We start from the raw sequence: 17,043 nt of genomic DNA on the forward strand, positions 1-17,043 counted from the left end.
TTGAAACCTAGGCAGGCACCGGCCCTAAAGGGCCCCGTCAATGACACTGACACTGCTCTTCGAGGCGCGGGTGGAACACTAGGCGCCGTACACACGGGCCGTTGGGGTGTTTCGGGCGAAGAGCTACCCAATGCTCGTCACCCGACGGTCCGTGCCTACGGAGGCTGACGATCCTCAGCAGACGTCCGACGCCCGCGTCTTGTACGTCAGCCGTGGCGGATGGGACGTACGCCCTCATAGGCATCAATGTGTTGTATCGCCTTATAACCATGAGATATGTACATTTGGGACAATGTGCCTAAATTAATATTTCCAGCTCCTCCCTATCTTTCTATTTGATTAATTTCGTTGCGGGATAATGACATAGTAGTTTTCCCTGAGACTCGCCGAGCTTCACTGCTCGGTTTCATAAAATGCGTACCACTGCTGATCCTGGCTTACAGGAGTTGTAGTGGTGGGTGTGAGGGCGGGAAAGTCTCATATGTGCCTAAATGAGGCAAATGTCCCCCCGTGCATTGGTCTGTATTCGGTGTGGAGACCAAGCGCAACTATTCCCTTGGGAAGAAGGGGGTCAGGATATATTCTATATCAGCCTGCATAGCGACCACCGTACACAAGGTGTTAAAACCCATCATAATGGCCCGGAAATGTGTCGCGTTCCGGGATCAGCCTGTGTATATCCGGTTCCAAGTTTCAGCAGGCCTTTTGCCTGTCGACTCTTGCGTTTGGCTGTTTGCCGGTCATAAAAATCAAATAATTTCTCCTATGTAAGCGAGTGTATTAATAATTTGAGGTATTGTGAATAAAGCCAACAACATATATTTGTACAAAATATAATTATAATAAGTTAATTAAGTATACGAGCAATTTTAACTAATAATAATACTATTGTTTTAAATACATTAATAACAATCGTTTTATAAACTTCGTTATGCTTTTCACTTCTTGAGTAGTGATGTTTACTTTTTCTATATTTTTAAGTAACATTTGGATTATTTTCTCTAAATCTACGCGCACAACATTATCTTCTTTATTTGGGACCATATTAGGATCCATTTCTGATATCACTTCAATATATTTTTCCGTCCTTTCGTTTATCTCTATCACTTCCGGATATACAGTGTAATAATCTTTAGTGTTCGGTAGATTTATTGTTACTCCAGTAGCAGATGCTATTAGGAATGCTAGGATTACCTGAAATACAAACAATAAAATTATGATTAATGATTTCTTATGTTTACGCGAATGTTAGATATTAAAATTAAACTATTTTTCGGATTGTATAGCGGGTTTTATATTTTAATTTTCTCTCGACGTTGCAAAGACCCTGCAGCTTTCGTGATCACCGGGGAGGGGGGGGGGGAGTTCAAATGAAATATAGACAGAGCTGATATCGAAAAGGGAGTAGATTAAAATGGAAAAGAAATAATTACTGTGCAAAACGACTTGTGTGAGCTAGAGCAAATAACTTAGGATCAGGGCAAAAAATAACAAAATATGACTTACCTTATAAAATACCATGATTTCGCAGTAATTGCTACGTTTTTGCTACAAATCGTTTGCTCGTTATTTCCAATCTGAGGTGGGTTTTGGATTTACCTAATTTATATATGACTAGATGAATCATATTCTTAATTATTATTTTCTAATCATTAGTTAATTTGTGCAATTTGAAAATCGAACCATCTATTTTAATTAATGGAGGTAAGTAATATTAACGTTTTTTCAATTAAGCACCGCTCATAAGCACGTATAAACGTAAATTAATAATCATTAATTACCTCATGGAAGCATTAGTTAGGCCTCTGCCCATCCTTTGGGGATAAAGGCGTGAGTATGTTTCAAGGATAAAACATTTATTAACGATGAAGTTGAATAGCAATAATATAAAATAAATTATATAGTAATGAATAAATTTATTTATGGAAAAAAGTAAATGGTCTCATGTAAGTACTTATTAATTAAGACTAACAAGTCGTTGTTATTTATTACTCCTGTGGCGAAAAATATACTATTACTTTTTTGGTTTAATAAATACTGAAATATACAAAAAATCATCGTTATATTAAGACATAAAATAATTCAAAAGGTACTGAAATTAAAAGCATAACATTTATAATTTGTTTATATTTTTCAAAAATAATTCCATTTTATATGTTTGGTAAAATCTTAATCAAATAACAATGTCATACAACAATAAATATTTTAATACATAGTAGATAAATACTAACATAAAGCATCATAAATCTAAAGGTATGTAGGACCAAACGTTTTTTTACGTTTTACGCCTTAGTATTTGTATGTAAGGAAGAAACTTCTACCCTTGTTTCGTCAATTGAAATTCTTAAAACATTGTTAAATTAAGTCTAGAAATTACTTGAAGTAATACTTCGATGGCTCCTAAGTATCGAATCTGAAAAAGGAGTGATATTCACATTTTAAAGTTAAGTTATGTAGGTACTGGTTACTGCCAAAACCCATTAAAAAAAGTTTGTAAATGATTGTTATTGAAGTGCTTTTTTGTTTATTAACATTTGAATTAAATGGGTTTGGTAGTAATCAGTGCCTAGATAACGGAACCAGAGGCGGCTTTAGCTCATGTGCCGCCCGTGTGCAAGAAATTCTTTGGCGCCCCTTAGGAGACAATGTGATCTTTAATAATTTTTTATAATATTAAAAGTTACTGTGCAAATAAAAAATGAATGAATGGAATGACTTCTGCAAGTTTTCTTGCTAATCTTATCTTGTGAATACAAATTAGAAATAGATAAATAATATCATCGATAACCTTTACAAGTAAGGTAAATTTAAAAAAGAATTTATGTTCGTGGCAGTTATAAAGAAATTCTTTCGAGCCGGCAACGACTGGATGCATAAAGCAGCAGACCGGGCTCTGTGACGTACCTTTTGAGAGGCCTATGTCCAGCAGTGGACTGCAACGGGCTGATGATGATGATGATGACAAAGAAATTCTTTCATGTCAAACACATTAAACAGTACAGTTAGTTATAGACCGAACATCTGGACCAAAGTGCGCCAAAGTAATTACCAATTGATAATAAATCGTTGTCTTATTTGAAATGTCCGTTTGACAAGATATCACAGCGTCCTTAAATATTAATACAAAAATAATATATTTACGGAAAGTATGTTAAAATGCGCAAAAATATTAATAATTTTACATAGGTGATTTGCTGTTCCGCGGTAGACTGATAACCGTCGCATGAGCGCAATTACTTTGTATGTAAATCTTTCCAATGTCCGCTCTATATAATCTTAGAACTCTTTGGTTAGTGTTAATTTCAATAATCCCTTATACGAAAAGTTAACAATTATAATAAAACTTTAATGCGCGTCTAAGTTCCACTCTAGATTCACATGTTATAACATTAATAAAATAAAGTTAAAAAACTTTTAATTCACTTATTATAAAATTAATAAAATTAATTTTATAATAAGTGAATTAATAGTTATTATATAATATATTAAAAGTTTTAATAGAAATACAGTTACTGGACCATCGACATACCACTATATAATATAAAGAAAGTCGACTTTCTACCTGGCTTTAAAGTAAATACTCATACGGAAAGTGAAAGAGATAAAGTAATCATGCGGCCTATAGATAAATTTAATGTATATAGAACTATAAAAAGAGATATTGGCCGCACAGTCGCTGTATCACTTTCCACAGTTGTATCTTTAGCAATTTCTTGTGCTGTAGAAGAGAAAAGAAGGCTGAAATACATTAAGGATATTGTTTCATTTAGACAAAGGCGATAGAAATTACATCTCATTTTAGTTGTTAATGGATAACCTCTTTTATTTTAGATATTATTAAGAAAATTTACTAAATATATCGTCATTAACACATTAATACATCGAGATTCCAGTCTATACAATTTCTTTAAAAATGATTTCTTATCTTTACGCGAGTATTAGACATTGAAATAAAACTATTTTACGGATTTCATCACGGTTTGTTTATGGCCTTTACAGTCGGGCAGACTGTCCAAAGAGGATTGTCAAAGTCTATATATATTATAATTCTCTTTGGTCAAAGTCTTCGAAACATCGGGAGAAAAATCTGACAAAAATATAATATAAAAAACCGCCTTAATTCCGTAAAATAGTATTATTTCAATGTTATCGAAACACATTATATTTATTTATTAGTAATGCGTTAGATATTTATCACAATAAAGAGCATACAGTATAACTTGTTAACAATAATTCACTGTGTACACTCGTAACTTCTACGAAACGGCAAATGATTGCAGTAAATAATACATTCACATGTCATGTATAAAGAGTAAATCTATTTGCATATTAAATAGTTGGATATACAGTCAGGAAGTTCTATTCCGTTTAAATATGGGAACTATCTTTTTGAAATTTCAGGCGTAATCAATTGGAGGACAACTTTGATTGCCATATACATTGACTTATATTCTATAGACGCACGTCCATATAAAATATTTGTTTAAAATCTGAACTAAAATGGCAACAAAACGTCACTGTTATAATCTATTTATTCACTTGAACTACAAATAATTTTACTAATTTGGCTAATATTTTTTATTCACATCCAGGCACTTAGATACGAGTTCTTATATTATTAGCGCCACTCCGTACACAATAAGCTGTCAATATTGACCATACGAGTCAGGTTAAATGGATTGCAGTTCAATTAAGTTGAACACAGTGAATGTCCGGGACGCCAAATCTAGTACGTAGTACATATATATCGATGGCTATATAGATAAAAAGCCAAAACAAAGACATTAAACAGTATAGTTAAAATCAAAAGATCCCCTATTTACCTATACAGCTATCAATGCTCTCCTGTCAATTAGAACGTCCGTAATTTCAAAAAAACTCATACGTCCCCTAGACGGAATTGAGTCTCCTGACTATACCTTATTTAGAGAAGGTAACAATAAAATGTAAGCTAATAACCTTTTTAATCATCCCTAATGTAGTATTTAATGTAATTGACCTGAATAAAAGAATATAGAAAAGAAGGTACATTCTTTGTTTACATTAAATTTTGTCTCATTAATACAATAACTATGAAACTGTGTTCAAAGCGGCGCTCCGAGCCGAAACATCATTCACATTTTATACTTGTATATGATAGAGCTAAAAAGGTTCTTCGTTGCAACTATACCTTCCCTAAGCCGTGGCCTACACGGCCTATTGGTAAATCCATTATCACGGAGCAAATAAAATGAGATTCAATGCGTTTCTAGTCCACTTGACGCGGCGCCTTATTCATAGTTTGTGCTATAAGTAGGTAGTGATGATGAAGTTATATCTCCTATAGTCTTCAGAGTGGCGTGGAGGCTGTTCGGTCTGTTTGCGCAGGCCTTGGACGGTGTCCGTGTGTGACGGTAACACAAAACCGCTCGCACCAATTAGTACTAACAATGCGAGTATCGCGAATATTATCTGGAATAAAAAAAATATAAATCGATAAATAATAATTGTATACAGCTACCGTCTTAGTGGCGTAGTTGTGTTGGTAAAGCAGTGCAGTCTCGGGTACCATCCTCGGGTTGGGATAGGTTTTCGAGTCAGTATCAGTACGGAGTTTGGTATTTGTGATATGGCGATAGGGTCTCCCGTATCTCATCATGGGACAGAATACACAGGGTGGATAATACACACAATAAACCCTTTCGGGGATAAAATGGGTGATAGCGTGTAATTAATTACAATACTCTATTTGACGACTGCAGTTGTACTGAATTACAACTGAGCCACCGAGCCAGTCTAAAGTTATATTATAATCCCAGTACAAAATCATTTATCAGTGTTCTTAATTATATCAAATTCTTTGAATTTTTCCAAATTCAAATTGGTTCCTTCTAATTCTTAATTTAAATTTGATTTCTATGTTTTGTTGTTTTTAGCAAGAAATAAAAAAAATATTTTATTGATTAAAAATAATATTCTATGCAAAATTCTCAGCCTTTTAATTGTAATGTCAAAAAAAATATTATTGCACAAGCATCAACAATTAAAATACTTGCAATTTAGTAATATAAATTTATTACAATAGAAATAACTTAAAAATTAAGAGTCAATAAAACTGCACATGATGTGCTTCAAATAAAACATTCCATATTTGAATTCATTAATAAATAAAAGTAATAAAAACAAAATGTAGTGGGTATTGCGATTCTCGTATTTCCTACTGAGCGACAGTTTACGAATGATTGCACGGAATACGTGAGTCATTTTGTGTTGTTAAGCAAATTTACAACAAATTAGGCCCTTTGTGCTGATCTTTTATGTTTCCTTTCATTGAATGTTACATGTGCTTTAGACGGTAATATTTCATATTCAGATTATTTACTGCATTATTTAAACTGGGTGTAAATATAAATAAAATATGAGAATTTGTGACATAAATAAATACACACGCACGCACACCAACACAAACTTTCTTGTGATTGGTCTATTTTTGAATTAGTTCGAAAAACGTTTATTGAAAATGGCGGTAATTTACTCATTGAAAATGTTTGTTGCCAGGGCACTATGCTTATTATTGATAGTAGGAGTGTACTATGAATATCGTGTATATTATTTTAATAAATATTGTCTTTAAACAACAGAGATGAAAGTTCAAATTTGATTGACACACTAGTGCATAGACAAAGAAGCCATTATGACGAGGTATTTAAACGTATGGAAATTTGATGTCAAATCACTTCTAGGGTCAGAGTTCTAGTTATTTTGGGAAGTCAGGCTTGTATTATATTGTTCTTTATACTATAAGTATTTTTCTATTTATGTTATCGAAAATAACCTGAGAACAGGTTTTAACTTTATTAATATCAGCCCTGTATTAAGTATATACTGTCCCACTGTTGGCCTCCTCTACTGCTGAGAGGGATTAGGTCTTAGTCCACCACACTGACCTAGTGCGAATTGGTAGACTTCACACACCCTCGAAATTCCTATAGAGAACTTCTCAGGTATGCAGGTTTCCTCATGATGTTTTCCTTCACCGTTAAAGCAAGCGATAATTCACAAATAATACACACATAATTTTTAGAAAAGTCAGAGGTGTGTGCCCTTGGGATTTGAACCTGCGGACATTCGTCTCGGCAGTCTGTTCCACAACCAACTAGATTATCGCCGCTGGGGTTTAACTGTAACATGTATATTATTATAGTTCCACTAGTCTTAGTTTGAAAGGTACTACAAGTATAATTACTAGTGTATTACAAGATTCCAATCCACCGTCTCAGGATAATGTGCGCAATTACCTAATGTTATAAGTCATAATTAAAATTATAGATACTTTATCATTCAAAATGAATCCTGTTGTTACTGCTTAGAGGCAGACCTGGCATTAAATACTTGGCGAGTTTTTTCTATCTAATTTAATACAAGCTTATATAGTCAAAACTCAAATCTTGTATAATACTTATCCTACAATACATTTTGTACATCTACGGCGTTATTTACACCTTAATAAATGGACAATGCCTTAGTCCAATGGCGATATAATATATAGCATGAAATTATAGTCTTCCCCCTTATCCATAAACGTTATTTATCTAAGGACGGAGCATTGCTGCGATAACAAGTCTGATTCTCAGCTTTGTTTATCTGACAGCTTGCTATTTGTTCAGCTTTGTTTATCTGACAGCCAATTAGACTAAAGTGGTATCTCAATATTAGCCAATCACAACGGTCATATGTCAACGCACTGCGAAGGCTGCCATGCCGTCAGCACTGAGAAACAGACTTGTTATCACAACAATGCTCCGTCCTTAGATAAATAACGTTTCTTTGAATAAGGGGGTTAGTGTCGAATAGTCACGAAATCAATATAAATAAAAATACAGTGAAAACCGGTTATAGCGACATGGAAGGGATCACCGAATCCGGACGCTATATCCGATAGTCGCTATATACAATACGCATTTTATATGCATTTATTTAAAGAGTCGTTAATAATTAGTCGTTATAACCGGTGCGTCGCTATAACCGGAGTCGTTATAACCGGTTTCTACTGTATCGACACGGAAATGTATTTTTATTATATTATTTAGTTGGAATGTGATAATGACCCTTATCGCATATAGAGTAATCTCGGTTTTTGCGTTTTCATAATTGTCTTTTCTACCCATTCGTTAAATATCGATTATTATTTCATATATTACATTTGTAACGGTTATTATTTTGCCCGTGACCTCACGTCAAGAATAAAAAAAATGATAACGTTTACTGATTATATTTAAGTCAGAAATAAATTCAAATTAACATCATTATTACATTTAGTTACATAGATCGATAGATAGCTCTGTAGATTGTTAAAGATAATAAAACTAATAGATAAATAGTATTTAATGTGCAAAAGTTGTACGGGCGTTGGTAGGTATAACACAAGTTGAATCTTACCTTTTGTACGAGAGACCTATACCCACTACTTATTAGAATGCATGTTACAACTGAGCATATAAAAAAATATTAAGGAAAAGTTTCAAAGTGACATTGTTTTTTTGCATTTAATGACGACACAAGCATGCCGATCGCATGATGGTAAGCGATACGACTGCCCATAAACAGTATTACCATATACTGCCCTGCCAGGCTCAAAAGCAGTATAACAAATAAAATCAAAATCTTGATTTTTATCTCGTCAGCTTAAAGAAATACCCATCCAATAGCTAAATAGCGGTATCTCGTTTAGAACTTTTTAAAAAACCTTAAAAGAGTTTGTCTATCTCAGTTTTACATACAAATCTATAAAACTATATTTACAGAACTTCGATTATCTCGAAATAAAGTTTCCCTGATATACCGCTTTTGCGCTTAGCACGGCAGTACAGAACTTTGAATTACATCTACATGACACTCCATCTCACTCGTCACCTTGAGAAATGAAATGTTGACTCATAAGGCCAGTTACAGTGGTTGCAGTGTCTATTTATTTATTTAAGGACGTCCAACGAAGAATACACGGCATATAATAAATACAATGTTGTAGCATTTGTACAATTAGAAATGTGACGTGCCTCTTCAATTATAGGAGACCACAGCATACAAATTTATATATTAGTACAGCGGTAAAAATAATAATAATGTTTGTTATTAATATATATATAAGTCCTTCAAACTTGCACAAAATAGTGTATGCAGGCTTCTTGGTGGTAGAAATAGACAATGTGGTGGACCCACACAGACCCACCGACAATAAATTTATATTTATATTTATCGTTATCCAAGATATAAGAAAGCAATTAAGAAAATATTTTATTGTTATGAATGAAGCAGCGATAGCCTAGTTGGGAGGATACGGATTGCCTAGACGAATGTCCGCAGGTTCAGACGCGTTTGTCTCTTCTAAAGCTATGTGGGTATACTTTGTGAATTATCGCTTGCTTCAACCGTGAAGGAAAACATCGTGAGGATTGTTTTAAATAGTTCTTAATAAGTGTCCGCGACAGTCTATATCTACCTTTTATGTGGAAGCCACTATGACCAAAATAGGGAGCCATAAATATAATTAAATCGGATATTTTTTAGCGGGACTTTTATCCCAGGATCTCCTTCTCGTGGGCAAAGCCGCGAACAAAAGCTAGTTATTAATACATTATTGAATGTTTTCCATAATTACGTGACTATTAGTTTCTCGCGCGGGAAGATCTAACTTGCATTATGAAATTACCCGACACTAACATTAATTACTTTATCCATTAAAAAGTAAATGATTTAAGCTATTAACACACAATTCAATTATCCATTCAATAATTATATGGGAAAGTAAATAATTATAACAGTTTTAGGTTAAACTAATTTCATCGATTAGCCTTAATTCTACCGCAATAGATGTTAATAATATTCTAATTAAATAATTCTTTCTAAATATTCGTCAGACTATGTGAGAATGATTTTACCTTCACTCGAGACATGTCCGTCAGATGTTATCCAAAACAACAATAGTGATCACATACTGTTTATAAAAACACATAAAGACAACGTGCGACTCGCTGGCCGGCGGTTAGGGTAGTGTCACTTTGTTAATGAGCGGCCTAAATACGTATCTTGGAGATCCCTTGGCGCGCGTGGACCGTTTCTATTTAAATTTCCGCATCTTATTTATTTACTAATAAAGACAGAAAACAGAATACAGACAAGATAACAATATACAAATTCATATTCTCAAATAGCTTTTGCTCGCAGTTTCGTCCGCGTAAAGGAATATTCCGGGATAAAATTCCCGCTATATATTTTCCCAGGATAGAAAGTGGCCTATAACCTTCCCAGGGTCCTAAACTATCTCCATGCCAATTTTCATAAAAATCCGTTTAGTAGATTTTGAGAAAATCGATAACATACAGACAGACACAAAACTTTTTTTTTAATATGTATAGACTGTACGATACTCGAAAGTATGTGTCCTGATGCAATTCAGACAAGTTTGTTTCTGTTTATCCTATTTTAATCGTATACATCGTGTGTTTGGTATTCTACTGCACTCGCCATCCTAAGACATGAGATGTTAAGTCTTATTATGACAATTAGTTACACTGGCTACAATGCCTTTTAAACCGGAACACAACAGTGTCTACGCACTGCTGCTTAGCGGCAGAAATGAACATTGCGGTGGTACCTACCGAGGCGGACTCTTATATATGAAAGACCAAACAACGGTCGGGTTATTTATTGTTTTAAAATTGTACTTCTATTTTTAAAGGGATTTGTCTAGATCACATTAGGAATTTCTCATCTCACAAATAAGTACGTAAGTGCGTACATGTAAAAAACAAAATATAATATTATATTTGACCATTAATGAAATATCTCACTTACAAATGTTTTTTTTTTTACAGCAGCATAGTAACCCACTGCACCGGTAAAACAGACTGACAAGAGATAATTAATGTCAGTCGACAAATTTATGCTGGCTTTTAAAACCAATATGTACGGAACACCGCATGTTTACCAATGATTCGTCCAGTTCGTAATCATTGGAATTCCGGGACGCCGGCCATACCGTCCCCTTTATCGCTTAGTATTTTTAGAGAACGAAACACATAGTTTGGTATTTGGAGCCATGGGATTGAAGATAAGGTGTTATCTGTATTGTCCTGTACTTATTAGTCCAGCGATAGTCTTAATGATATTAAATATGTAGCACGTGTTTATTTATAATTATAACTATAGTGATAATATCAATAAATGAGTGGCTTGTGTTGTTTGGGTCTTGAGCTTCGCTAGCGGAGGGTGATTCATTTTTTAATATTTTTATATGCATTGTTTTTGTATTAAAGATATGTATAAACTAGTGATGTAACGAATATTCGCATTCGCATTCGCATTCGCGAATATTCGCATATTTTTGGATATTCGCATTCGCATTCGCAAAATTTCTGCGAATGTTTTGCGAATGTCAATATCTGAAAAAAAATATTTGAAGATAATAGTAGACTGCCTCGGTGGCATAGTTCTACTGCATGTGCGGTACGGCAGCGCTCTAAGGTCCTGGGTTCGAATCCCGGATCGGGCAAAGTGATATTTGAATTTTTCTGCTCAGTATCAGCCCGGAGTGTGAAATTTGTGCCCGACATAGCGATAGGCTCGCCCCTGTCACATTATTAGACGGAACACACTTGGCGAAAAGTGGGTGCCCTGGTTGCGCCTCTGCATACCCCTTCCGAGATAATATTCGTAATACTGTGTGTGTAATAGTAGGTTAATAAAATCAAAATCTAAACTAAAACAATATACTTCTACAATAAACTATAAATATAGTCTAAACAAACAAACAAAAATTATAGATTCTCAAAGAAAAATACCTCTCTTTCTTAAAACATACCAATTAATTAACTATATTTACCATGTTTTTAAGTTAGTATTTAAACTTGAGTAGAGGAATATTAAACTTTAAAAATAAACAAAATTATTTCGTTTACTTTAATAAAGCTTAAAAATGTAATTCCCCATAGAACTTGTAACACAATAGCAACTAAGAAATTAAAAGCAATTGAAAGAAACAAAAACAATATCTTCTATAATTTTTTTATCAGTCTTTACATAACTTTTTAATGTTTAAATAATTATCATCTTAGATAATAATAAAATTTAGATAATCATCATAGAAAATTGGCGCCAAATTTGAACAAAAACTAAATATTCGCATTCGCATTCGCGAATGTCGGTAGCAGATATTCGCATTCGCATTCGCGAATGTTCAAAAAATGACATTCGTTACATCACTAGTATAAACATGTAAAAAGAGATTTAAAAATAAAGAGAATTATATCTATAAATAAATGAATATAATAACAGTCACGCTGGTATGGCGTACCTTGGGACAGACCTATGTCTAGCAGTGGACTGCAACGGGCTGATGATGATGATGATGAATAGTCCGTTACCATGAAAAGGTATTCAGTGTTTTGTTTATTCGCCTATTGTTAGTTGATTAATCGTCTTAAGATTATTTCTTATTATATAAACATAATTTATTACGTATCTATAGTTTTACATAATAAGTTATGTGGCTGTTAGAAATTGAATCTTTGTCATGGTGTTATTATATAAAATGGTTTACTACAAAGCTAGAATGAAAACTTACAATATAGAACCCAACTATATTATAAGAATATTGTCTGTGGAAATACGAATTTCTATCGTCAAAATGACGAAATTGATTTATATTGATTTTTATTTATTTATTTGCAAGAACAACAGTTACAAGTTTCACCGACTTCACGGCATGCTAATTTATTGGTAGATAATAATATTAATTAAAGTCTTACACTAGTTCTTACATAAAGTTACTAAATATATTTTTCAAATAAATGTTGTGGCCTTTTCAGTACTAGGAATATATTATAAATAGACAGCAAATTTCTCATTCCATGACTGATAATGACTTTAGAATCTCGATGTTTTAATAAAAATGACGAATGTTGACAAAACCAAAGCTTTTCTTTTTAATTTAAATTCGTATTTGTGATGTATGGTACATTTATGAAAATGAGCAATTTGTTATGCTATTATACACCTTATGGAATCATTGTTATCTGGACCTAAAGTAAGTATAGGATATCGGACGCCTTATTATATACTAATCCTTTCTAATATCCTATGATGTCGAAAAAATTTGTGCCCTTGTTACAATTCTGGCTACTCCTTAGGGGATAAAGGCGTGATGCGTGTTTGTTTTATTTTAAAAAAATATTATGTAAATTTGTAATTTTTGGATGTTAAAAAAATTGATTAAATGCTAAATTGTTAGGGATGAATGATATACAACTAGAACATGGCTTGGATTAACCTAAACTACTGTTTGTATTGGGAAATTGCGAAGTGGGACTTTTACACCGCATATGATCTTAATGGACATCGCATTCTAAAGTATACATAATTTTAATACGCAACCAACAAGATTAAAAAGCCAATTTAATAAGGAATAATTTTGGTAGTTTAAAATTTTCAAATGGACCCAACATTGATTTTTTTTTTGGTTTGATTTACTCCTTAAGGAGAAAGCAAAGGCTCTCAGCCATACAGCCTAGTCTGTCTTCTTTTATACGTCTTCTTTATTACAATTGAAAGGCCGGAGCCATGTCTGTAATATTCTTGAATTATAAGGCCGAAGCCATGTCTGAAATATCTAAGATTGATGCTTTATTTAAATTATTCATATTTTTAATGCACCTTAATGAACTCGGTATTTGAAGCAAAATATAGTTTAGATAAGATAGACTTCGACTACATAACATATAAATGTTTAAAATCAAGATAAGGTGTTAATAAAGTACATAATGCTTAGAACGTGTTCAATTGTGATTACTTGTGTAAATTGGAATACGTGAAAGTATGGACGTGTAATAGAGTTGATAATGGCGTTATATTTCTATCTAACGTAGGCCTCTAACTAAGCATCAGGTCTGTGCAGTCCTGCTCAAGAATATAGACGAGTTACTTATATAAGTTAGTGGAAGGAGTTCAAAAACATTTTTTACATATCTTATCTTTAAATTTCGTCACCTGCAATTATCTTAGGTTTGGAACTCAGGTTGGAGATCGTTTGCAACGGTTTGGAGAATATGATTTTCACGGTACTAGATTCCTCTGTCCTCTACTTCTGTAGATGGCAGTTCGGCGGTGGGTCGTAAAATTAAGTTTCTCCTCCGTGGAAAGGGCCTTCGTTCCATACATTTTTGGCGCACGAGTTACAGCGGGAATGTGCAGATTTACAGATAATTTAAATAAATAATCAATGTTAGGTCTTATTGAAAATTTTAACTTCCAAAATATTCATTATTAAATTATTTATTTAATAGTGTTGATTGAAAATTAAAATGATGTATTTTTAGATATGTACGGAATCATTAATTTTAGTGTCATTTTTTTAGTAAAATGAATGATACAATGTCCGCTTTATAAAATATTAAACTATCAAAATTGACATGACATGTTGTAGAAACATGATGTTTAATGTTTTTTGCTATATTTTTTATAAATATTGACTAAATAGCTTCTAAATATACGACCAGCTCCGTTTTACTGGGGGAAGCACCTTAAATAACAATACATGCGAATTTTTTACATTAGTTTTTTAATTCATTATATGATGTTTCTTGCGTGATGAACTAATAAGATGTCGGGTTACCCAGGGTTCAATATTCTTCAATAGCCAAGGACTTGTTTTTGCGCCTGTCAGGTGACCACATAGGATAATTAATTATCCAAAAAGTATAGTTATGCTATACGAGTATTAGTCCATTGAAAAGTTACATTTGGGGTTGCGTTTTTTAGAGGACGCAATTTTATTTTTTTTAAGTGTAGGGGGGGTCAGTGTAAAGCTAAAACCAAGTTTGTGGGGTCGTCATACTTGTCCCACGGCCGCCATCTTGAAAATAGGGGTTGAAATAGTTTTTACAATGTATCTCTTAAACTATTTATCTGCCAAAAAAAATATATAAACATTTTTGTTGCAAATTAAATTCTCTACAACTTTGGTCCAGTAAAATTTTTGTCGTAGAACTATAAATAAAAAGTTATAAGCGAAAATGTTAAGAAATTCAATGTTAAGCAATGTCCATTGCAACGTCATCAGAACGTGTGTTTATAAGGTTCATAATACTTTTTTTTGTACTCTCATTAATACCCAAATACCCAAGGGACCATTAGGGAACAAAAGAACATCTGCCTGCTATTATTATTATTATTTCTAACCTCTTATTGTAAGAATAATGAATTTTAGAGCTGATAATATTGTGTTGAAGTTATCGTTCAACTTATATCTTTTAGTTGTGCTACATATTTCTGTACGTGCGGATGTATTTTATTCTGTTTTTAATTGTGAAGACGATTTCGAATGATTTTAGACACGATTTTAACTTTAGTGACAACTACTTATTTTTAATTAGTATTTTGATTTTTAATTATTCCATTATGAGTGATTGTTTTATTTGTAAAAAACCTTTAGGTGAAAATAAAATAAGAATTGTGAAGGCAAAAGGTGTAAAAACTTTAATAGAGCGAGCTGTAGCAAAAGATGATGAGGTTAATGAACAATTTTTACGAACTGTTTCGGAAGTTACTGTACATATTGCGTGTTATTGTTATTACGTGTACAATCGAACCGATAATGTTGTTCGTCGTCGCAGCAGCAGCTCCAGTAGTTTATCGTCAGTTTCAGAAGCTCCAGAGCCAGACATTGATTTTGTGAACAATTGCTTCATCTGTGCCAAAGCGATTCAGGATCCAAGTAATTCGCGTACAAGCCGACAACCGCGGGTTTGTGTTGTACGTAATGAGAGTACAAAAAAAAGTATTATGAATCTATAAACACACGTTCTGATGACGTTGTAATGGACATTGGTTAACATTGAATTTCTTAACATTTTCGCTTATAACTTTTTTATTTATAGTTCTACGACAAAAAGTTGCTGAACCAAAGTTGTAGAGAATTTAATTTGCAACCAAAAATGTTTAAATTTTTTTTTTTATCAGATAAATAGTTTTAGAGATACATCGTAAAAACCATTTCAACGCCTATTTTCAAGATGGCGGCCGTGAGACAAGGGTGGCGACCCCACAAACTTGGCTTTAGCTTTACACTGACCCCTCCTACACTTCAAAAAAATAAAATTGCGTCCTCTAAAAAACGCAAGGTATGGCCTAAAAAATGTAACATTTCAATGGACTATATACTAACAAATTCAACGAAAAAAGAGCTCCACACACACATACACATTCTTCCTCAATTCTTCATATTGACGTATTTGATGGACGTATTTAAACCAGCACGAACAAATAGTATTTGTCATTTACGCGTAGTTTGTGCAAAGTCCCAATTGAGTCAATTTTATTAAATGTTTGTTGGCTCAAACTCCGTTATTTATTAACCAATGTACTAACTAGGCTGTATGGGCTAGAACCCTTTGCCTCTCCAAGATAAAGTAAAAATAAAATTTTAGTGATTTGTTTTTTTTTATTTACGCTTTCTTTTAAGCCTTCAGATTGCGTTTTCTAACAGTATAATTACCTTTTTATCATAATATGTAGATATATAATAATAACATCACAGTTCACATCAATATTTATTTGTCTATATTTTTATAAAGACTTATTTTACGTATTTAGAATTTGTGTAATGAAATTATTATCATGATTTTGTTGTATAAGAAGATAAGCATAGCCTATAATATTGTAAGATATCAAAAACGTTATTGTTTGTTAAAAAGGAACGGGAAGGGCGGAAAAGTGTTACTAAAATTTAACTCCACTACTTGTAAAAACATGGATATTTCAATAATTTTAGGTATTATGATCTTTAGGAAAAGTGTAGACGATTAAGACTCCAGTCTTCAGGTCTCCAGAAAGCTTTGAGCACAAAACGATATAGAATAGCGGTCATACCAAAGTAAAGGAATAATTATATATACTTAGCTCTTTTCCAAGTCAATCAGAGTCTTTCGAAATATAATTCTGCAACATTGGGTACAGCATATGTTTATCAGACTTCAGTTAGGACTTCATCACTTCACAAGTAACTAACTA

General features: G+C 33.0%; 1 long non-coding RNA gene across 1 annotated transcript; it reads right to left on the bottom strand.

The window, feature by feature from the left end:
• Positions 1–2,110: 2,110 nt before the first annotated feature.
• Positions 2,111–10,091, bottom strand: LOC115446073. Its single transcript, XR_003938877.2, has 2 exons — positions 9,918–10,091; positions 2,111–5,451 (listed from the first exon to the last, which is right to left on the bottom strand). It is a non-coding gene; the product is annotated as an uncharacterized LOC115446073 (long non-coding RNA).
• Positions 10,092–17,043: the final 6,952 nt, after the last annotated feature.

This window comes from Manduca sexta, chromosome 7 (assembly GCF_014839805.1).
Source record: "Manduca sexta isolate Smith_Timp_Sample1 chromosome 7, JHU_Msex_v1.0, whole genome shotgun sequence".
NCBI lineage: Eukaryota > Metazoa > Arthropoda > Insecta > Lepidoptera > Sphingidae > Manduca > Manduca sexta.